Below are 24,720 nucleotides of genomic sequence, written 5' to 3'. Positions count from 1 at the left end.
CCCAGTGCTCAGCCTGAAGGAAAGACAGTTCTTGGTTCCCCTGCTAATGCTAAACAAAAAAGGCCAATTCCAATGAAAACAGTGGGGGAGATTCTAATTGAATGGTGAATATTAGCATCTTTCAAAGCTAGACCACCTGCCCTTAGGCGGTTTGTGGCTTTCTATTCTTGTGCAATAAAGGGACAGATGCCTGACAAGACAAAAAAGAATTTAGAAAGTAGGGATGAAACATGATTCCTTTTCAGAGGGAAAAAAATCACTTCATTTAAGTACCTGCTTAGTTTCATTGCTGCATTTGAGCCTCCAAGGAGAGTAATGTGGAGGAGCTTATCCACAGTTGTGCCTTCCATTATTAGTTTATCAAATGGGCCTTTTTGTACATGTGCACAATCCCTATTAGAATCTTTGTTCTTAATTTCCTACAAATCGATAAGCTAGCTATAAGGAAATCTATGTGGAAATTCTATTTTCTAACAGTTTGGTCGTTTTTCTTTAATTAGTCCGTTGTGGTATCTCAGATTTCACCAATTTGTGTTTAACTAGATGGGAAAAATACTGGCAACAGCAGGAACCTTCATCTGCCCCATAAATCAGAGAAACCATCATCACCCAGGCACTCAAGTAAACCTTTTTCAAATACATGCAATAAGACATTTACTTCAGAGCAGGTTATGAACCCTAACGTATGATTCAAGCATAGGAACTTAAGTCGCTATTAGGGGATAAAAACTGTGGATTGTGTTCTTGCTTGCTCCCTGGACACTGCTATTATAAGCAAGAACGAGGGAAGAAATGATGCTGTGAGCTGATGAAAACAGATGCCAGAAGCAATTATAACCAAGTTGTGATTAGAGAAACAGACTGAGAAGTAATTTTACAAAGTTTCCACAAAGGTTTGTGCAAGTCACACACACCAGGAACAATAGAATATGCTACAGAAGGAGTAAGTGATGAAAGTGACACTCCTCAGATAGACTTAAGTAGTTACAAAGAGCTACAGGGTTGAAAGGCTCTGAACCCTTTAAGATGAGTCATTTCCTATATGGAGACAATATAGCTTCAGGGGTAAGAACCTGGACTCCAGAGTCAGACAAATATGGCTGATATCAGGCCTTGGGCAAGCTACTTGTGTCCCCAAAATCGTGCCCCAATTTTCTTGTTTGTAACATGGGATACTAGTAAGGTCTTTTTCCTAAAGCTGTTTTGAGGATGGAATTAGAGAAAGCTTGTCAGGCACTTAGTAAGTATTCAATACTAAGTGTCAATAAATGGTATCTGCTATTGCTGTTGTTATTAACAGGTTGTACCTTGGCGTAGACTCTGTCTAGTTCCAGAGCATTTGGTCACAAACTGAGTGATCCAAATACTGTAGTCTCTGATAATCCCAGAACTGGCTCAGAAATTGCCTTTTCCAAAGACTATAAAGGTTGTAGGTTAGGGACACCTGGGTGGCTCAGTCGGTTAAGTGTCTGCCTTCGGCTCAGGTCATGATCCCAGGGTCCTGGGATCGAGTCCTGCGTCGGGCTCCTTGCTCAGCAAGGAGCTGGCTTCTCCCTCTCCCTCTGCTGCTCCCCCTGCTTGTGCTCTCTCTCTCTCTCTCACTGACAAATAAATAAATAAAATCTTAAAAAAAAAAATGTTGTAGGTTATACTTTCCAAACACTTGCTCTTTGGTAATGTGTTTGTGCCATTCCTCTCATCAAAAGGTGGGGTCTGTTTTCTTCTCTTGAATAAGAGTGGACTTGTAACCATTTTAGCCAATACAGTGTGGTAGAAGTGACTCTCTGTGCTTCAGAGGCCAGATTAGAAACAGCAAAACAACTTTCAGCTGGTTGGCTGGCATGCTCATGCTGGGAGTCTTGTCTGAGTCCCCTGAGGCTACCAGGCTGTGAAGAAGCCAAGTCACATGGAAAAGTCACATATAGGTACTCTGGTCAGCAGTCTTAAGCTCTGAGTCATCCCCACCCACACACTAGACATACAATTGAACAAGTCAGATGATTCTAAACCTGAGCCATTGAGTTACTCCCAGCCTTAGCCTTCCTAGCTAAGACCTCAGACACCATGGAACAGAGAGATGCCAGCCCCATGGTGCTCTTTCCAAATTCTTGACCAGTAGAATCTTTCAGCGTAATAGAATTATTGGTTTAAGTCACTAAGTTTTGGAGGTGATTTGTTACACAGCAAAGATAACTGAGATAGAAATTCTTCCTAGTTTGGCTGGTTCTCCCACTGTGGATGTACCAATTCTTTTCAATCAATTAATCATCATTTACCATGTGCCTCTTTATACAAGACACCATGCTGGAATATGAATAAGCCAATATAGTCAAACAGAAAATAAACACAAGGATAAAAAGTGTTATGAGAGCCATATGATAAGAGCTGTATAATATAGAGTAATTTAGACATGGCCATAGTATCACCTTGGGCTGAGGCAAAGGAAGGCTTCATGGTAAAGAAGAGGCTTGCACATGGCCTTGAAGAATAAGTGGAAATTAGATAAGTAGAAAAGGGAAAAGAAAGAATTCCTGGCAAAAATGTGAAAAAATAAGGTTTGGGAAAAATGACATTAATCCATTAAGAGTGTATTTATCTTATTTGCAAAATAATATTTTAAAAAGGACTGCTTTTTGATATGTTTCTTTTTTAAAGATTTTATTTTATTTTATTTTTTAAAGATTTTTTTTATTTGACAGAGAGAGACACAGCGAGAGAGGGAACACAAGCAGGCGTAGTGGGGGGAGGGAGAAGCAGGCTTCCCGCCGAGCAGGGAGCCCGATGTGGGGCTCGATCCCAGGACCCTGGGATCATGACCTGAACCGAAGGCAGACGCTTAACAACTGAGCCACCCAGGCGCCCCTATTTATTTAATTTTAGAGAGAGAGCACAAGCAGGAGGAGGGGTAAAGGGAAAGAGAGAATCTCAAGCAGTTTCTGAGCTGAGCACGGAGCTGACAAGGGGCTCCATCCCATGACCCTGAGGTCATAACCTGAGCTGAAACCAAGAGTCGGACGCCCAACCAGCTGAGCCACCCAGGCACCCCTTGATATGTTTCTAATTCTAAGAGACTTTACTTAGCACTTTATATAGGTTGAATTAACTAGAAATATATCAGTGATGTCTTAGTTGAGTTAATTTCCACAAGATTGGTGAGCAAACTTTGCCTCCTATAGAAACATAATTTAGAACTGTACTAGAACACACTGAATTTTTTACAAATTCCAACAAATATGTCTTATAATAGAAATATAGTCTTAAAGTTACACATCAATAGTCTTTAGAACCATTAAATCACATAATCTAATATAGCAGTTTTTTGTTCTTTCTGGATATGTACTTAAATAGAAACTGAAATTTTGATGACAAGATACAGATAGGTATGGGTATAACTTAAATTTGATGGTAACTAATATATAAATATTCACTGAATATCCTCATTTTCTTTTGAACAGAAAGAAATGGCTAACACCAACCTTTGTGTTCTTAAGGCTCCCATAATAACTTCTCATTAAGTATCATTGAGGTGTATGAGCTCTATGGTAACTATAATTCTGAGTTTTGGAATTTTAGATTTTCCAGAATCTGCTTAAACATAATTAGTAACTGGACTGTATCACTTTTTAAATAACAAATTCTGAGACTGAACTTCCTGCTCTTGCCTTCACTGGGGCCACCTGCTCTTTTAAATTTTTCTTTTTGATCTTAGTTCTGCCCTTTGGAACAGTGCAGAATAACATGACCCTTCTCCCACATGACAAGCATTCAATTGCTTGAAGGCAGTACCCATACTAGCTCTGTGCTTTCTCTTTTCTTGGCTACTAATCCCATGTTCTCTCATATGACTATCTTTCCAGACCCTTCTCCATCCTGACTGTTGTTTTCTGAATCATTTTCACAATGTCTTTCTTAAAATGTTGTCCTGAACAATTATAATGTTCTAGCTGTTGGGGGAAATGCCTTAACTTTCAGACAGTACATTTTTAGCTTACTCTTGAGTCTAACCACTGGGAAGTGAGGGTTGTTTTTGTTGTTGTGCTGAAAAAAAAAGTGCTTTAAGACAATTGGATGGTATAAAAAATGTTTATCAGCTTGGATTCTGTGAGAGCATCCCAAAATGTATTAGAAATCCTTAATCCAAAGAATCTTTGAAACTTTGGCATCATCCCAGATGTTAGGTAGATTTTGTTGGGAGATTTGTGGCTCCATTGAGTCACCTAGCTCCTCCTTGATCTAGAGCTTTTTCCTTTAGGTAACCTAGAGTCTCCATTATGTGCCCATGATATAAAATATACCTGGCTCTGTCAGCTGAAGGACAGGTCAAGATATGCCTGCTGTGGGGCACCTGGGTGGCTCAATCAGTTAAACCTTCGGCTCAGGTCATGATCCCTGAGTCCCGAGGTCGAGCCCCACGTCGGGCTCCCTGCTCAGTGGGGAGTCTGCTTCTTTCCTCTATACTCCCCCTGCTTGTGCTCTCTCTCTCTGTCAAATAAGTAAATAAAATCTTTTTTAAAAAAGATATGCCTGCTGTATTATCTTTGACTATTCCAATATTGTAGCCACCAGCCTCCTATAGCCACTTAAATTTGAAATTAAGTTAAAATCAAATTAAATTAAAAATTCAGTTTCTCTGTTGCTCTAGTCACTTTTAAGTGCCCAGCAGTCACATGTGGCTAGTGACTATTGTATTGGAGAGCACAGATACAGAGCGTTTCCTTCATTGCAGAAAATTCTATTGAACAGTATTTCCCTTGAACTTCACTTGTGCCATCTAGATAAAAGCATATGATATGTGAGAATTTTTTAATATAAAAATGGAGAATGGTATGATAAAATGGATATATACATAGACATTTTTAAAAACATTAGTTATTTTGTTATTTTCTATAATATCTAGCTCAGTGTTTTACAGAAGAAGCCTAGTGATTAGGAATCTAAGTTTTGGAGACAAACTGTCTGAATTCAGGTCCTGCCTTCACCATTTACTAGCTGTGTGACCTTGGACAAGTTATTTAACCTAGGCCCTCGTTTCCTGAACTGCAAAATACATTTAATGAATTTCCCAAGCTCAAATGAGATAATGCTTGTAAAAAAGGCATATGATGTGATGAGCACTGGGTGTTATATGCAACTGATAAACTATTGAACACTACATCTGAAACTAATGACATACTATAAGTTGGCTAATTGAGTTTAAATTTTAAAAAATGGGAAAAAAATACTAAGCACAACATCTGACATTTATAAGCTGTCAAGTCATCATTACTATTATTATTTATAGAAATGTAATTTTTAGTCCCAAGGTACTAGACACAAGATGTGTGCATAAACACAATGTAACACTTTATTAAATGAATCAGACCTATAGGAAGCAAGCAGAAAGCAACTTCGTTCTTTCCCATTACTGTCCCTGTAAACCCATTCTGCTGAATTGTTCTTCCCTTCCCTTGGTTGAAATCCAGATGATCCCATAGCTTTTCATGTCATGTGAGTATCATTTCTAGGTAATTAAAGTCTAGTGTACTTCGATTCTTAAGCTTTAATCTCTCATCTCATTCATCTCCTCCCAGTTCTGGGTACAACTCTGAAATGGAAAGGTGGGCTTGGGTGGTTCCTGTTCCCCTTCTTCCCAGTTATTGCACCCCTTTCTCATTTACTAGGGTTCCTCTGGATTCTCTGGGATGGGGAAGGGGAAGGATCGATGGGAGAAATACACTGAAAAGGTCTTCCTTGGCTCGCTTGGCTCTCCACTGTCTCTACCATGGAAGACATGCCAATACCGGTTCATGGTGGGATTTCAGGAGTAGTTAAGGGTGCCCACAACAGGGGCGCCTGGGTGGCTCAGATGGTTAAGAGTGCCCACAACTGTGGCATGTCCGTTGGCCAGTCCCTGACACAAGTGATGCTTCCTATGCTCCGTCATGTAGAGTTTCCTTCTCAGCCTCTGACTCCTCAGATTCTCTCTGTGGGTGTCACTGCATCCTTCCATTCAAGGTCCCCATAAAGATGATTGAAGCTCAGCTCCCTATGGTAGAATCCATATCTGGTTTTCAGAATACACACATTTTTGTTCCACCGTTGGTGAGAGAACACTTCTATTATGGTCCTCTTTTGTGACTCTGCTTTCTAAGAAATCAAGATTCATGTTTAAATTTTTTCATGTTTAAAATTTTTCAGTTGCGAGTCAGATACAACAGCCTGGGTCACCTAACTTTCGGGAGACACGGGTATAGCTTTCTAGGTGGATCTCTGAAGCCCACTTGATTTGGTTTGGTTAGTGGGGGAGTAGATGCTCTTCCTTCCCGCATACCATTGTGTGTGGTGGCAGAAATGCATAACCACTGACAAGTCTTTCTAAGGAAATCTTTACCATGCATATTCTTAAAGTAGAGGTGATGAGCTAAACCTCACCTTTGTATGTGTCGGGTGTTCACACATCAAGTTACAATGTCTTAGCCTTGAATTGATGATCACTTCTCAATTAAGATTGACCTAATTATACTTAGCCTTTGGGCCCCTGATAAGATTCTATGACAGTAGAAAAATCAATTTAACATTCTGTTCCAATCGTTCTTATGGAGGTTGTAAGATTGATATTTAGGTGGACAAAGTGGAAAGCAATGAGTTTTCAGGGATTCAGAAGTCATCACTTTGTGCTCAGGATACAGCTGTTGACTAGTACTTCAGTGTATTTAGACAAGGAACAAGAGCAAGAGTACGTTTCAAGAGAGTCATACACACTACATTGAAATAAATACAAGGTTACAGCGTTTCTTGGTGAACTGAAGACTCTTCTTGTTTATAGCTTTTTTCTATGGCAATCTGTCTTTTAAAGAAGCTGCCCCTGAACTCTGGCTTTTAATTTCCAGGACTAGTGTGGACATTTATCTCTGTTTCACTGATCACACTAGGCAGTAAGAAAAAAAAATGTTGATCCAGTGACAAAGAAAAATGACCTCTTGTATTCCTTGGCCATAACAAAGCTTCTGAATTTAGTAGTTCTGCTAAACTTTGCTCTCTCCCTGTCTATAAGAGGGATGCCATGCTCTACTGTTCCTGATTAGCCATTTTCTCATTTTCCAGAGATACAGCCTGGGAGTTAGGTGACCCTCCAAATTAGTGATCATTCTGTTTACACATAAAAAGAGAGAACATAAAAATAGTGACATAGCATATAATATATAATAAGTATTATAATATATTTTATAATATATAAATAATATTTTATAAGTCCAGACTGATAATATAGTAATGATAATCATATTAAGTCAGAGATATTTTAATATATACAGACTGAATAGACAATGACAGTAAATCTCCACTGATTTAGATAAAATAAATATAGTAGCTAAATTAATAAAATCAATGCTAGCTTCTACTTACAATACAGTTATATTACTTTTCTGTAAATTATTCTATGGTATTTAGAAGTAGTTTAGTGTTTTAAATAGGTAAATATTTGCCTTACAACTTTCTACTCTTTTTGTTTAAAATACCAGCATTTTTTCATAAAGAAAAATAAGCTATAAAACCTGGTTTTCAAATTGTTTTGTTAAATCCATGAGGATTTTCTATACTTGATCCTCGTCATGGGGTTGAAAAATGCTTTTAAAATGATCTCATTAACTCTTAAGAAAATGAGATTGAATTCTTATCCATAGATTTGGGGAGGGGGCAGTTTAACTAAGCTCCATAACTGCACAGTTATGAATAATTATGGAGACTATTGCCAGGATTCAGAGATGTACTCCCACAGTACCTCACTCCCTAGGGCTGAACTGCAGGGGCATTTATGCCCCAGAGATCCTGTTCCACAGCCCTAGGATTTCAACATTCAAAAGACTTTCAAATCTTGAACTAAATCTGCATGAAACCAGATGCAGCCTACTAGAACAATAACTGGTTGTTATGGGTCTTCTCCATGGTGACTCCTGCCAACTTTGTATGTCATCACTTTCTGGGGCTTTCCTGACCAAATATATCATTTGAACAGAGTAATGTCAAGGGTTGGTAGCCATCGACATTCAGAAACAACTAACTGGTACTAGACTTAACTCCCAGTGCATAATGGATCATTGTGCAAGCTGCAGCCCAAAAGATAAATTGGAGCTTTTAAAATGAAAATTAGCCACACAGGTTTTCTGGAGAAAAAATTTAGGACCTACTTACTGGCATCTCGGAGATAAGTTCAACTGTTTGCTGCGTACGTCAATCTCCATTGTGTTTCCCTGGTATTTGCCTCACCTGTCTCTTCTGACATGCAAACCAAGCAGTAAGAGCATAATATTGATCTCAATCTTTCATACCCTTAGGAGTGTACCATTTATTTATTGCTTTTGCAAGCCTGCAATTACAAGGCTTTGACATTTGGGTAAAAGTAAATGCTACAGCAGAAATTATGTGTGAATGATTTTCCAAGACCTAAATATTTACTATTCTGGCAATGTTTTCCATGCTTGAATGAGATTGTGTGAGAATATTATATTACTTAAAAAAAAATGTTCATGTAAAAGTATAAAGTTATTTTCTTTTTCTTCTAGGTTAGGTTTGTTAATTTCTCATATACTTAAAACAGCCTAACTCTAAGAGGGGAACTCTTGGATCCTATCTTTTTTGCTAAGAGAGGCACAATTGCATAGTAATTAAGAATGTGAACTCCAGACTTCTCCACGTGGTTTTGGATCTTGGCTTTACCACTTAATAATGATGTGACCTCATCAATCAAGTGAGGAAAAGGATAGTACTGACTTTCTATAGTTCATTCATTCTACAAATACTTATTGAACGTTGTCTGTGTTCCAGAAAATTCACCAGTCACCCAGAATGAAAAAGTTAACACCACCACAAGGTCATTGCCTTTCTGGAATTTACAGTTTTGAATAGTAATGTTGTCTACTGGGGTGCCTAGATGGCTCAGTTGGTTAAACATTGACTCTTGATTTTTGGCTCAGGTCATGATCTCAGGGTTGTGAGATCAAACCCTGCATAGGGCTCTGTGCTGGGTGTGGAGCCTACTTAAGATTCTATCCCTCTCCCTCTGTCTCTTCTGCCATGCTTGCTCACGTGCACACTCTATGCCACTCTCTCTCTCAAAAAAAAAAAAAGTTGTCTCCTGATGACCACCTCATTTGGTTTTATTCTAAATTTAGTAATGAATTTAGATTTGCTGAATTATTTACACTCTGGTCATTGATAACAGATTAAAATGCTTAGAATGAATGGATATGAATATACTAATTTATTATGCAATGGGTTGGGGGAAATAATGTACAAAAACTTAAAGTAAAAAGGATAGAAAGTAAGACTGTAGGTAAATCGAGGAGTTATGGGTAGAGGAGTAAATAAAATATAAGAAGGGATTTGTATGAGATATTATAAATGAGAGCATTTTCAATTTAATATGCAGAGAAACCATAAGGAAAGTGTTCGACAGATTTTAGGTCTATGCTATCATAGCAAAAATGAAAAGCAAATATTCTTTTGACCTTGACAGGCTGAGATTAAGAGAGAATTGTAGCAGTCAAGATCACAGAGAGTCCAAAAGTAAATCTTTTGATCTTAAGCAGTACATTTGGAAATAAAAGAATAGAAATATGTATTTGAAGAAGGAAAAAATTATAAAAAGCAAGTTTTTCATGAAATCAGCTGCTTGATAAATTGGAAAAATTAGAGAACATGAATGATTCTTTAAAAGTTCATATAGCCGAGGGGCACCTGGGTGGCTCAGTCGGGTAAGCATCTGCCTTCGGCTCAGGTCATGCTCTCAGGGTGCTGGGATCAAGCCCCGCATCGGGCTCCCTGCTCAGCAGGAAGCCTGCTTCCCCCTCTCCCTCTGCCTGCCACTTCCCCTGCTTGTGCTCTCTCTCTCTCTCTCTGTCAAATAAATAAATAAAATATTAAAAAAAAAGTTCATATAGCTGAGCTATACTAAATTTCTGATTCAAAAACTTCTCTCCTCTCTGTTCCTTTCCCAAGCCTGGTCTCCAGGAGAAAAAGTTAAATAATATAAAGCTGGTCTCTGAACCATTCAGACATTGTATCATGTTACTAAGTATATACAAAATTTAAAATATAGGAGTATAAACCATAATTTCAAAAAATCAAACTATACTCCTTAAAGGAACTTATGATTAAAAATAGTTCCAGTATCAATTATATTGTAAAGTAGTTTTGAGTGAATCAGGGAACTTACTATTTAAACATACTCCAAAATGAATTCTATCATAAACTCAAACTAATTTTAAGTGAGTAAATTTGTTATATGCAAGATTTAGGGGAGTAAACCACTAAATTCTTTTGAACATTAATTGGAGAAGTATGAATAAATTGCAAATACTATGTTTGAAGAGCCTTTCTTTTCTAGAGGTACTCTGCCTCTCTTGCTTCTGTGATGGGGAAAGAGCCCCCAAATTTCAAACCCTAAGAGGATATCGGGACTCCTCCTGCTGCTGCTTTGCACAAACAGGCGGCCCTCACTAATGACACTGCCTCTCGAGAAGGAAAAGGCTGCAGCCTTCCAGATAGCAATTACAAACCCTGGTTAGGACCCTATTAATTCTCCAGGCTGCTTAAACATCATCAATCCAAAAAAAAAAAAAAAAAAAAACCAACTGTGACACTGAATTATAAACATTTTTTATTAGCTGGTAAAGTATAGAGATGGTAATATGATCATTGAACAGTTACTGTCATAGGATTACATGTGCTGTGTGATTAGATATATACAGTGCAAAATTGAGAGAGACAAGGTCAAAATACTTTGACATTTTGAAAGACTAGGGAATACTTGGTTCTGTGTTGTTTGGGGCATTTAAATAGATACTGAGATATAATTACAGAGGTCTGTAAATAACTTCTACTATTAGGGGAGCAAGGTGGTAAGTTTTTGCTATCTTCTAAAATAATAGATGAAAGACTATAAAATGAGCCATATTCTGCTGGGTGAGAAGAAATCTTCTGATGCACATTGAGAACCTCTATAAAGAATTTTGTAACTAGCAGAGATGATGTAGAGAGAGCCTTCAAGGGAAGATTAATTTCAAGATGTTCTGGGATGGATTTTCAAAGTGATTGCTGGTAAATGTGCAAGTGAAAATTGTTCAAGTGCCATTTCAGCTACCTTTGATTAAATTACATGCAAGAGCTGTGTACAAATTGGACATAAATACATAGTTTGTAGCCATATGGTCTACCTCCAAACCCTGATGAATAAATGGGAATACTTAAAGTAAGCGACATTTGGGGTAAAAATAATTAGAAGAGTTTTTGGTACTGGAAACAAAGACATTGACCAAAATAATTCACACTTAGTAAAAACACCCAACACTTTATAGATGGTGTTAATCTCTCAGTTTCAATGATAGATCTTCAAATTGCATTATAAAATACAGTGAGCCATTCATTTCAGAGAGACTTGATGGATAACTAATCCTGAATGAACTGTGACATGATAAAAATACAGGAAGTTTTTACTCTTGGACCAATATTTTCACTTTTGTTTCCTCCTCTTCCCAACATTACTCCCCCCCAACACACACACAGTTTGAAAATGCTGCTTGAATTATAATACCAGGATTTGTCAAATCATTTATTTAATCCTTCAATAAGTTTTCAAACACTTATTGAGCATCTTCCAGTACTAGGCATTACTTTAGATATTAGAAATATAGCAATGAACAAATTGGAAAGAGTATCTTTTCTTTTAGTGAAGCTTACCTTTAAATAAAGGGAGACAGATAAATAATTGAGGCCAATGGCAACGAGTACTATGAAGAAAAATAAATGGGGGAAGGGGACAGAATGGTGAGGTGGATACTCTTTTATGCAGAATGATAAAGTGACATTTCAGTATAAACCTGAAGGAAGTGAGGGATCAAACCATGTGAATATCTGGTGTAAAAGAGCTCCAGGAGAATGGAAGAACAAATACAAAAACCTTGTAGTGGGAGCATGATTGGTGTTGGAGCAACAGCAAGGACGTCAGCAGGGCTAGCATAGAGTCAACCAGGGGGAAATGGTAAGAAACAGGTTAAGTATGTAGCTTGGGGGTAAAGAGTTAGGTGGTAGAGCAAATCGTGTAGAACCCTGTAGTTCATAGTCAAAACAACGTCTTTAGTCTCAGTAAGAGAGGGACCTATTGGAGTTATCAGGGGAATAATATGGCCTGACAAATATTTCTAAAGAATCACTCTAGCTGTTATATAAGGAGTAGAATTTAGGAGGTAGAGACGGAAGGAGAGAGACCAGTAAATAGGCTACTGCAACATCTCCAGGGAAAGGTGATGGAAGGTTAAAGTAGAAACAACAGGATTTGCTGATTAATTGGATACAAGCTGAAATGGCACATGAACAAAGAAAAAAGGAGAAGTAAAAGCTGCCTGCTAGATTTTGGCCATAGATGACTAGAAGAATGGTGTTATTATTATCTGAGATGGGGAAGACTTTGAGGGGAGCTGGTTCGGCAGAGGGAGTGGGAATCAATAGCTTAGTTTTGGACATGCTACAGTTGAGATGCTTTTTGGACATTTAAATTGGGATTTCAGGTGGGAAGTTAGCTTTATGGAGTTCAGGAGAGAAGTTGGGTTCTGCAAATTTGGGAGTCATCAGCATGTGGATGGCAGCTAAGAGATCAACAGGGACTAAATGTGGATGGAGAAGAGAGGAGTCCTGGGCTCCCCAGTGATGAGAAAGCCTCCTTCAACTGAAATGGTAGGTCCTATTTCAACAATTCTTTGGCAGAGCTGCAAGCTTTGGTTCTGCAGAGGAGGAAGGCTCCCTGCCTACTCAGTCTGCTGACCGGAGGCGCTTTCTCCTGGGAGGATGGAAACGAAGTAGGGTGAAAAAGAGCCTGAGGCAAAACTTCAGCACAGGGGACCGGTAAAGGGGAATTATGTGGCTTGCTGTAAGATTTTTGTAAAGATCAGCCTCAGGGTCTGAGAACCCCTATAGGATGGCTGAGATGGTAAATGGAAATGAATAGCCAGCAGCCTACATTCTTTACAGGATGTAAAGAAATAAGTATTACTGGCAGTATTTGTGAAAACACAAAGCATAGATAATAAAAGGTTTAAAAGTAACAGTAAAACTTAGAATAAAAAATAAGATAGAATAGTAAAATAAAGATTAAATGATATGGGAAACTAGGTTAAATAACTGACCCCTTCTCCACCTCCCCTTCCCCCCCACACACAAAAGGAAAAACATAAGATAAAAGAAATTGGAAGGCAGCAAGCAAGCCATGAGCTAAGAGCAATTAAGATAAAATAAAATTTAAAACTGAGGGTCAGAAAGAATAAATGAATAACCCAAACAAGCTGAAGTGATTAAAAAAAGAAAAAAATAATAATATAAAGAATGATTTTAAAGCCCAAGAGTTTAGCTAATCAACACCAGTTGAATTAAATAAGCAGGAGCACACGGTCCAAAGACCAACCTGAGAGAGTCCCTTAAAATAAAGTCCCAAAAACCTGCAACACCTTTCTCGTTCTATGGGCTGTGTTCCACAGGCAGCTAACTGCCTGCCAGACAGAGCAGGAACCTTGACTTTTCTCTCCATACCCCTTCTCTCTAATTCCCAGTATCTTTTCTCTTGGGTTCTGTAGCTCATACTCTCCTCACACACCACAGGAATGTGTTGCTGGTAGCCATCTCTCTCAGTTGTGGTTGTACCGTCTGGCTATGACTGATGGAGTAGAGATGAGCATCAGATCCAAATTAGATCAAGCAGAGTTTCTTTCCTAGAAAGCTAGATTTGAGACCAAAACTCAGTTAAGGTTGGCTTCTTTAATAATGATGATGATGATGATGATGATGATGATAATCAAGAAATAATATTTCTTGAAGATTTATATGATAGACTGTAATCTTTAAATATGTTTTCTCAGTTAAACCGACATCAGAGAGGTTAAATAACTTGCCCAATATCACGCAGCCTAAATGGCTCTGGATCCCATGATCTTAGCTTCCATGCATACAGTTTCTTTTGAACAGAGAAGACAGAAACTTGGGAACTGTGGGATGGCCATCTTTTGCCCACATGAGCAGAGAGCAAAGAATAAATTGGCATGAACACGCATAAAGGAACCAACATGAGTGAGGGAGATTCCTGAGCTTCTCTTTTGAGTCTAGGCTCTGTTCTACTACATGTCGCAAGCAATGCCTGCTTCACCATAATAAAATCTCCCCATTTGGGGTTAAGCTAATTCCATTGAATTTCTGGGACATTGCAACCAACTATTCTAACTAATATTGGTACCCTTCTTTGACGAGGACAAGGAAGGACCTCAAAACTCCAAGCTTCCCTTGTTTGCCATGCTTCTCCTGCTTGCAAAAAAAAAGTGGCCTCTCCTGTTTGGTACCCAGTCCCCTCTCTCTGTCACTCTCTTCCCACACTGTGGGTCTTTTGAGTACAAAGACAATTAAGAGGCATTTTGTGTGTGTGTCTGTGTGTGTGTGTGTGTGTGTGTGTGTGTGTGTGTGCGCACTCCTAAAAGCACTTTAGATGTTTTGCAAATGCCAGGTCTTTTTTTTTTTTTAAAGATTTTATTTATTTATTTGAGAGAAAGAATGTGTGAGAGAGAGAGAGCACATGAGAGGGGGGAGGGTCAGAGGGAGAAGGAGACTCCCTGCCGAGCAGGGAGCCTGATGTGGGACTTAATCCCGGGACTCCAGGATCATGACCTGAGCCAAAGGCAGTCGCTTAACCAACTGAGCCACCCAGGTGCTCACAAATGCCAGGTCTTAATAAAATCTTTGTTTCGGTTAAACTGTTATGATAATGTTTATATATTTCCTTATACAAATGTGCTTTCTTCCTAAAGTATATACTGGGAATGATTAAAGGTCTATCTTCCCTTGGGGCGCCTGCGTGGCTCAGTTGGTTGAGCATCTGCCTTAGGCTCGGGTCATGATCCAGGGGTCCTGGGATCCAGCCCCACATATGGCTCCCTGCCCAGCAGGAAGTCTGCTTCTCCCTCTCCCTCTGCCCCTCCGCCTGCTCGTATGCTTGCTCTCTCTCTCTCTCAAATAAATAAATAAAATCTTTAAAAAAAGTCTATCTTCCCCAAATCAAAAGGTCACATATTATATGATTCCATTTCTATGAAATCTCCAGAATAGGTAAATCCTTAGAGCTAGAAAACAGATTGGTAATTACCAGGGACTGCAGGAAGGGGGAAATGGTGAATGTACTAAATTCTTGGAATTTTTCACTTTATAATGGTTTATTTTATATAATGTGAATTTCAATTCAGTTATTTACAAAATTAAGAACAAAAAAATTCTAAATTCTAGAAGAAAAAAAAAGACTATCTTCCATTCAGATGGTAATCATTTGAGCCTAAATTCATTGTGTCAAGGACTCTAGGTCGATTCTGGACACGGAAGCAGGGGGCTTCCTGACTGTTGACACATTACAATGCTTTCTTCATCTGAAATATAGAAGTCAGAACTCTCACTGAGAGAGCTTGGAACAGCAAGATTTACTTTGTTCCATTCCCACAAGATAATCTATATGAATTATAACCGAAGACTTGAAGAGAATGAAACTGTCTTCTATTCTTTATAACTGTAACTTATATGATGTCTTGAGAAGTTCTGTGGGGTCACTACTTCATAATATCTCCATTTCAAGAAGTATATCTCTTAGTCACTGAGTGTGAAAGGAAAAGTAATTTTCACCAGCACTGTAAATAATCTGAGGTATAAAATGGGAGGTAGGGTGACCTCAAGAGAGGATCCGACAGTGTCCTCAGTGCTTGAAAATGGCAATCCTCTTTCTATTGGTCATTCCAGGGTGTCGACAGTCTGAAAGCTCTGCCTGGAACTTTGACAACAGCGAAAAAGAATGCCTTTATCATCAAAGACTAAGAAGTCAATGTAAGTGACCTAGTAATTTCGTCTTATGTATAAAACAAAGAGATGTTACTAGAATACCCTATTCATGGATGCCTGTCTCTTAGAGGTCAACTTCTCACCCATTGAATTACAAAAGGAATCAGTTATTACTTTGTGAACCTGACAGGGCATAAGGACCCTCCTTGATTTTCAGACCAAAATTCTCCTAAAGTTATTCCTTTGTTGGTGTTCTTGGACATTCTTAGATACAAAGTTCAGGTGGCTTCTAATTCTTGGCCAAGTTCATATTTATCAAACAAAATAATCAGGATGAATCATAGACCTTCAGGCCTTGAAAGCATGCAACTTCCTCCTTTTCAGGGAAGGATCCAGAACTTTAGATTCAGAAATGGACAGGCTTTGGCTGGGGCAGAAGAGAAATAGTGGCCACAAGCATTTACTCCTGATGCTGCAATGTCCGCTTTAGGCCACAGAGCCCAGTATTTTGGGTCTTTTAAGATTAGATCTTTTGTTTGCCTAGCTTAATTGGGAGAAAATGAAGATCTTTGAAGGAGTCTCTTTACTCCTTAAAAAAAGCATTATTTTGTATTACCACAATTCAACAATAAATTTCAGAGGATCATAGACCCATGGAACTTTCAAATCTTTCCCAGGGTTCTCCCTCCACAGACCTTTCTCTGACACACCACTTCTTGAATGCCATTTCTTCTAAGAGGTTGTCTGGCCTCTGCTTCAACCTTTGCAGTGACGGGAAACACTACTTCATGAAGCAGCACATTTCATTTGTGTGTGTTTGTGCTTGTATTCTCTTCTCAGATAAATACAGAATTGAGATCACAGTATATATGCATACTTTAGTCTGCTTTTTATAATTCACTAGCTTTGTACTTCCTATACTTTTATATTGATACATGCCAAACATATTTTTATATTGATACAAAGTCTTCATTGTGGTTATTGTAAATGGCTTCATATATAATTTCCTGAATCAAAACATATATACGTGCCTTAATTTTTTTACTTTTATAAGTAGAATTCAATCCTGTTTTGCTTTGGACAGTTTGGTTATTAGATGATAAAGAGTTCAAGGTTTAACTTCCACTCCTTAGCTCTAATTGTATCTAGAACAGCATTGACTAAATCTAATCCCTCTTCCATGAGACAGTTCTTTTCAGTGTTTTGAAAAAAAAGCTATCATGTTCCTCTTAAAATTTCTGTTTTCCAAGGTAAACATCCTCAGCAATTTCAATTGTTCCTCACAAGTTGCGGTTTCTAGACCCTTCACAGGACTGTTTGTCTTCCCCTGGATGAGCTCCAGTTTGTCAATGTTCTTTATAAAGTATGGTGCCAGAATTAATTACTGTAATAACAATAACTGTAACAATAATAACCACCATTTATTAAGTGTGCACAATGTTCCAGGAACTGCAGTAAGGGCTTAGCTCATTTATTCCTCACAAAACTGTCTACTGTATGTGTTATTATCATTACTTTTTTTCGATGAGGAAATCAGTTTTAATATGTTAACTGACTTGTCCAAGTTCACACGGATAGGAAGTACAAAGCTAGGATTAAAATATGCTCTGTGTTTTGAACCACTTTGTAATGCTCGAGAATTTTCTGGCAGTGCAAAGTTTAGGACCTGGATATTAAACCTTTGTGAGAACACTTTAAGACTCCATATCTTGTTGGTGATTTTAAGTTTATAGAAAGTATGACAGATCTCAGGACAGGCTTAAAAACATCAATTTATACATTTGTCAAATATTTACTGGGTGCCTACATCCTGCCAGGCCCTATTTTAGAAGGTGATAGTACAGAGATAAACAAGGTAGACAAGGGTCCTTCTGTTATGGGGTTCATATTCTATTGAAGGAGATAGACATTCTGCAAGTAAATAAATAAATATGGTAACTTCAGATAGTGGTAAGTGGTATTAAAGAAAATAAGACAAGGCAATGTGTTAGAGAGTGACTGTGTTGGGGTCCAGGGGAGAGACAACATGAGATTTGGTGATCAGAGGAGGTCTCTCGGTGATATCTGGCCTTAGGCCTGAATGATGTGAAGGAATCAGCCATATGAAGATCTGAGGATCTGAGAAAAGAATATTCAAGCTTAAGGAAGGCAAGAGCAAAGGTCCTGTGACCAGGATTAGCTTAGTGAGTTCCAGAAAAATAAAAAGGCCTCTGTGGCTTGGGGCACCTGGGTGGCTCAGTCGGTTAGTAGTCTGACTTCAGCTCAGGTCATGATCCCAGGGTCCTGGGATGGAGCCCACATCAGGCTCCCTGCTCAGCAGGGATTCTGCTTCTCCCTCTCCCTCTGCCCCCTGTTTGTGTGAGCACACATACTCTCTCTCTCTCTCTCTCTCAAATAAATAAATAAAATCTTAAAAAAAAAAGCCTCTGTGACTAAAAGCAGAGTGAGGGTTGGAAGGGTGGAGAGGGCTAACTTCAGAGATACAGGCTGGATGGATCTAATTAACCCCGTAGCCCACGCAAAGAGTTTGGATTTTTTTCTAAGCATAATGGGAAATCTCTGTTGGGTTTTATGCAAAGAAGTAGATTGATCTAACTAATCTTTTACAAAGATGACATCACTGCTGTGTAGAGACTGGTTTCTTAGGAGCAAGACTGTAAGCAGGGAGATGCATCAGGAGGCAGGCTATTACAATGGTCCTTGTAAGAAATGGTGGTGGATCTGGTCAGGAGGTAGCTAATCCCACTGTGACTCACATCAGTGGAGAAAAATGGGTAAATTCAGGAAAAATGGAGGAAGGGTGGACAAAAATTCCTGGTAAGTTGAATGGAATGTGGTAAGAGATTGAGAGAAATTGGTTTAACTGTTAGATTTGGGGGCTCTTGGGAGTGCTGTGCATACCATGTGTGAGGTTTAGCATATACAGGTCTATAAAGGTGTATGTATAGACCTCTACGTACTTTGTACAGTCCATTTACATATATTAACTAATTTATTTCTCATGTGAGTCCTACAATGTAGCTAGTATTTCCCCAACCTATATATGACAAAGAAACTAATTTAGAGAGGCTAAATAACTTGGGTCACATCTTGTAGGTAGTAAATGGGAAAGCTGAGATTTGGACCCAGGTGTGCCTGGCCAAAAGCAATGCACTTTCTCCTGTGCTGTAGCGCCACCCCTAAAGCTCTGTCAAGATAGTAGTTTGCCCAGGAGGTGAGACAGAGTGAAAGAATCCCACCGCAGAACATGTTCTATTGTCATGGCTTGATGTTACCAGGCCTCCCTCTGGTTCCTTGAAGCCTATCTCCATTTTTAGAACTTTATGTCTGAGAGACGTAGACACATTGGGTGGAGTCAGAAGTAAGTGCAATGATTAAGCAGATGGAGAAAATGAGTTCTGAGAAAGGATGAAAAGATTGCAGCTTAGCTCAGTGATGACTAAAGGAGACATCAGCCTGTAAGTATTTCAGGGGTGGACACAGCAGGAAGAGAGGATTTTTAATTTTATTCTTTTTCAGAGAGTAGAGAAGAATTGCATGAAGGGACAGGCAAAGAGAGTTCCTGAATCTACTCTTGACTAAGATGTTCGTGGCTTACCCTAATTTTGTGTCTAAATATTCTCACCAAAGGAATGCTCTATGATTGAGGTAGTATTTCTCTAGAAAGGCATCAGAATCCACAGAAAACATTCTTTTGTCCTTTTATTCATTCATTTGACAGATATTTATTAGCCCTCTACTTTGTAAGAAGAGGATTTTTTTTTTGCCAAAATATAGGTGGCCATTTTGAATATTTTTATTTTATAATGAAATCTTCTTTTTAAAATGAGATAACTATTATCATGGCAGTTCCTCCACAATGATTGTCTATCTGCATGAATCAGAATTACTCATACACTGAAACGTATTAGCTATTGTAGTGTTCCGGAGTCTTAAAGGAGTCTAGAGAGAAAGGGTGATGCTGTACCATGGACTTTTATTGCCTGAATAGTGCTATACTCCAAAGAATGAGGAGGCTTAAGCTTCAAACACAGGCTAGTGATTTCCTTGCATTTGCCACAATGTATGTTTGTCTGCACATTTGTTAGTGAAATGAGAGAACAGGGCTGCTTGATAACACAGGGACAACTGTCCAATACACTGTGTGCATTATTTTCCCATATACCGTATGGAAATTTTGGATATCAGGCTGTGAAGTCAGAGAGCCTCGGTTTATCTGCTATATCTGGACTGCTTGCAAAAGCTAAAGCTGCTATTGGAAAGGCTTCTTTTTTTAAAAAGCACACCTGTCCTTTTCAGATAATTTTGAAGTATCATATTTTTTTTTTCTGTTGTTTTTGGTTCTCTGCCCTTGCTTCTCTAGCATGGCTGCGAGGCCATCCTCCAGCCTGAAGGTTAAAGAGAAACCCAGGTAGATGTGTCCTCTTAGTGGGCTTTGAATATACTCCTGAATGACACTTTTTCCCCCCTGTGTTGCTTATAAAAGTTACACCTGCAAAAATGGGACTGAGTCCAGTAAGGCAGGACATAATATTTTGCCTGAACATGCAAAAAAAGGAGTGGAGCATTGTCTGTATCCCCGGCTCTGAGCAATCTAGTGGGTAAATGAGCATTTGTCTCCTGTACGTCATCTTTGAGTTGAAAATGAGCCATAAACTCATGGAGAGAATGGCACTATCTTCTTTTGTCTAGGTCTGTATGCTTTTGCGGTTACTGAATTTGTCTTAATGGGAATCTTAATTGTTTCCTTTTTTGAGGCAAGTTATTAGAATTTATTTTTAATTGGATTAGGATTGATTTAAATATATTGTCTTTGATTGGTATCTTGATTCTCAGCCAGCGTATACAATTACAGGAATCCCAAATGTTTGAACTGGTTTGCTTTGAAATAGTAATAAGTATAATGTGTTCAGTATCTACTCTGTACCAGCCACTGTGCTGTGTGGTTTTTATAGATTGTTTCTAATCCATGCAATATGCCCAAATGCAGGTATCAATAGCCCTTTTTTATAGCAAAGGGAAAAACAAGTGACAGAGAGACTAAGAAACTTACTAGAAGTCACAGAGCTGGTCAGTGATTGAACTTGGATTCATACCCATTTCTGCCCTGCCTCCTTGAAAAGACCATTTGATGACAGGTTTGCTTCAATTCTTATCAGAAAGAGGGAGGTTATAAAGTAAAAAGATTAACAATAAGGTTTCCCTCATTTTTATAAGAAAATGATTTTGTAGATTAGAAAATGTTTGTGGTTTTTGTTGTATGTGCAGAGGCTCAGGTGCACTTGGGTACAGGAATAGCCCTCGTGATTCAGGAAACTCTGGTTCTAGTCTTGGTTCATCCAGCTCTGAATGGCCTTGGCCTTGAGACTCCCAGGTCCCAGATATCAATGAGTATTCTGCGGAATACACATATGAATTTTTGTCCTATCCTGTGTTCTTGGAGGAATAGCATATGGATCAGATTCTAATGTAAGCTTGTATGAGAATTTCCAGACTGATGGAAGAGGGGGAAACAGACAGCAGAGCAATAAATTTAATGGGAAAAAAAGGAACAAAGGAAAAGGAAAATTTCTGAAAAATGTCAGCAGAGGCTGTGATATCTAAAATTACTACTGGCAGGGAATAGAGTCAATGATATTATAATAGCCCTTATGGTGGCAGATGGGAGCTACACTTGTGATGAACATAGCATAACACATAGAGAAGTTGAATCACTATGTTGTACACCTGAAACTAAAGTAACATTGTGCATCAACTATACTCAAAAAACTTTGATATAAATAAATAAAATTTTTTAAAGTACTAAATAAATGGAAATATATACCATTTTAAAAATAATTTAAAAATAAAAAAATTCCTGCTGGGCTATCTGCAATTATAAACCATTATTTCAGGAAATCCTGTAGAATTGCTAGCATGTTAGGGCCAGAAGCTCAGAGTGGCACAGGTTTGGTTATTAAGGACAGTGTCAAACACTTTTCCCTTATTTTTTCTTGGCAACCAGAGGAGGGCCCACTTCTGACTATCTTTCCTTTTGCTCCAGTAGCTCTGTTTCCATATTCTCACAAGAGTCCATGTGGTGCCACTGAGTGTGGGGCAAACACCAGTTTGTCAAATTGTCAAAGAGCAGGGTCTCCTGTCTGAGTGTATCACATGGATCTGATTTTGATTGGTTATATTATGTACATTGACTTGGATTCTAGACATTTCTCTTAACTAATTATAGAATATCAAATCCCAAACTAATGATGGAATGTATGGTGATTAACATAACAATAAAAAATTTAAAAAAAAGACTATCAAATCCCGCCCCTCTCCCCCAAAATCACATTTGACAAAGCAAATTTTTCCAAGAAGGTCAGTCATGGTCACCTAACAATCTATGCCTGATGTTTGGATTACCTGGCAATTTGGCTTACTCACTTCCATCTTCCCCATATTCCTCCAGGTGAAAATTGGAGAGAACTTCCCATTACCTGTTTTTCTATTTTTACAACTTGGCACTCCTTCACTTTCTCTAGCTACCATATCTGATTGAGGAGCAAGCAATAGGCCGGTGCTGTGAGCTGATGCAACAGGCAGAGCCTCTGCTCAGGAAATGAATGAATTCTCTTCTCTAACTGTCAGACAGGGCAAAGGGCAGGGTCATGCTCAGCTGGTCCTAGCCCATTCCTACCCAGCTGGTCATGCGTTCCTTGCAGATGACAGGTCTATTCTCTTTCTCACCTGCCACATCTATATTTCCTTCAAGGGCACTTCTGAAGAAAGACTCTAGTGTCATTTTCGTGAGCCACACCAGCCCTCTCTGACCTTTCACTTCTCAGATTTCTCTGGCATGTTTTGTCAGGTTGGACTCTCAATGAACACCTACTTGATCACTTTGAAGATTTTATCATTTATAATGCATTCAGTACCAGTATCAGAAATTGCAAGTCAAACTGGCTTAAGCCCTGAAGATTTATTGGCTCACATAACTAGAAGCTCAGAAGTATATGGGTGTCGGGATAGGTTTGATTTAGGGGTTTAACTGCATCACCAAGAACCTGGTTTCCTTTCTCCTTTCTGACATTCAAAGGTATCAATTTTATGCTAAAGCTGTTGTGCTTTTGTGGTCCCAACATGACTGCTGACAACTCTCAGGTCTACATACTTATACTTTCCAAAGAATAAATGACTATTTACTCCAAAGACCCAGCAAACACTCCTTCCTGTCTTGCTGGTCTAAAAATGTACCTAGGGCTAGGTGGTATGAATACTCTGATTCTTTTCTCTTAGGTCTAAAAATATGCCCCATCTTTGGAGTCAGAGTTGCCCAAAAGTTGCCCAAAGCTCATGGGCAGCCCCCCATGACAAAATATGGTTAACAGAGGGTGTCTAGATGGTGGAAAGGCAACCTCAAGGTCCATGTCATTGGACAAAGGCAATCATTTGCCTGTCCTGGCCTGCAACTTCAAAACTCTCCATCTCCAGGATTAATTTCAGCCCTGTCTGGCTATGTAAGATTTGTCTTTATATTAAGTTTAGGTGTACTTGAGAAGGGTTTGCTTTCTGTGGCTGCACACTGACTCTCATACCAAAATCTACTTCCTGGTGACCCTCATCTGCTTACCTTGGTTTCCTAGACATTTCCATTACTCTGATTACCCACTACCTGGATCTCCTAGAGGTTCTGGGGACAGGGTTTAAAATAAAAGATTTGGTCTTTGATTTAAAGGGACAAGATTTTTTTAAATCCACTGGTTTCTAGGAATGCTTAGAAATTGTGAACTCATTCCAAATCACAGTGGGCTGACAGAGGTGTGCTGGAGCCAGCTCCTACTGGCTCATGAGAACTGATCATTAAATTCTCAAGCACTTTGTGAGCTAGCTGCTAAACATAGCCATTATTAAAAATTAATTATATTTATAGTTAAATAATGTTTAAAATGAAGTTAACAAATATACCAAACACGCCATTTCATAATTATTTTACTACATTTTAGTATTATCTGTGCTCCTAATAATATAATTATGTATTTTCATCTATTGTACATGTATCATACTGCATAATACACTCTCTCTATATGTACACTTTGTATATACTATACAAGGGCAAGTTGCATACCGTGCAACTAACTCTCCCCAACTCTGCATTCAGTGACATCATGTTGGTAGCTAAAATTGGTTGAATGGGAGTATTTACACCATAGAAATTGGCAAACATTATAAATCAGGGATTTTGGAGGGGGGGTTATTAAACATTTACCAGCATGCTACTGGCTGGTTCTCCAAATACAAAATAGGAATGATAGCAGTATCTACATTATTAGCCTGGTAAGTGGTTACAATGACATAAATCATATAAAGAATCAAGCTCCCATAAACCAGTTGATGAATCTTGGCTATGACCATCTCCTTCCCTGCCTGTTAATAAGAACATATTTAACATCATATGATTTTTAAGTACTGTCTCAAGGCACTTGTTAGGAGTATGAAGTAATATCACACTGTGAGGATGGTATAGTTAAAGGAAGGCATAAAGCCCTGTGGGGTACATGGTAGAATGATGCTATCATCTGATTCCTGTGTGACAGGTGGGTTTCTGCTGAGCCTTTGTCTGCTTCCGCCTTCTTCTCCTCTTTTCCTCTTCATCTTCCACTTCCTATGGTTGCTAGAAGGTGGCCTATGCTTTGGTCTTCAAAGGCATGGAGGTACCACCCAGGCTGTAACTTTGTCTCCTACCTTACTAACTTCTTAAAACTCAGCTGCTATCTCTCTGTGACCAACAAGGCTGCTGCTTTTTACCCCCACCATTGTCTGCTGCTCCTGACACCGCCCCTGCCCTTCATCTCTGCAACTTCCTTTTCTCTGCTTTACTTTCCTCTTGCCTTTTTGGTCCCCTCTTGACAC

Source organism: Eumetopias jubatus, unplaced genomic scaffold, assembly GCF_037043125.1.
Source record: "Eumetopias jubatus isolate StellerSeaLion01/CBP00866 unplaced genomic scaffold, mEumJub1_p1.0 scaffold_8, whole genome shotgun sequence".
NCBI lineage: Eukaryota > Metazoa > Chordata > Mammalia > Carnivora > Otariidae > Eumetopias > Eumetopias jubatus.
Note: the sequence above shows the minus strand (reverse complement) of the source record.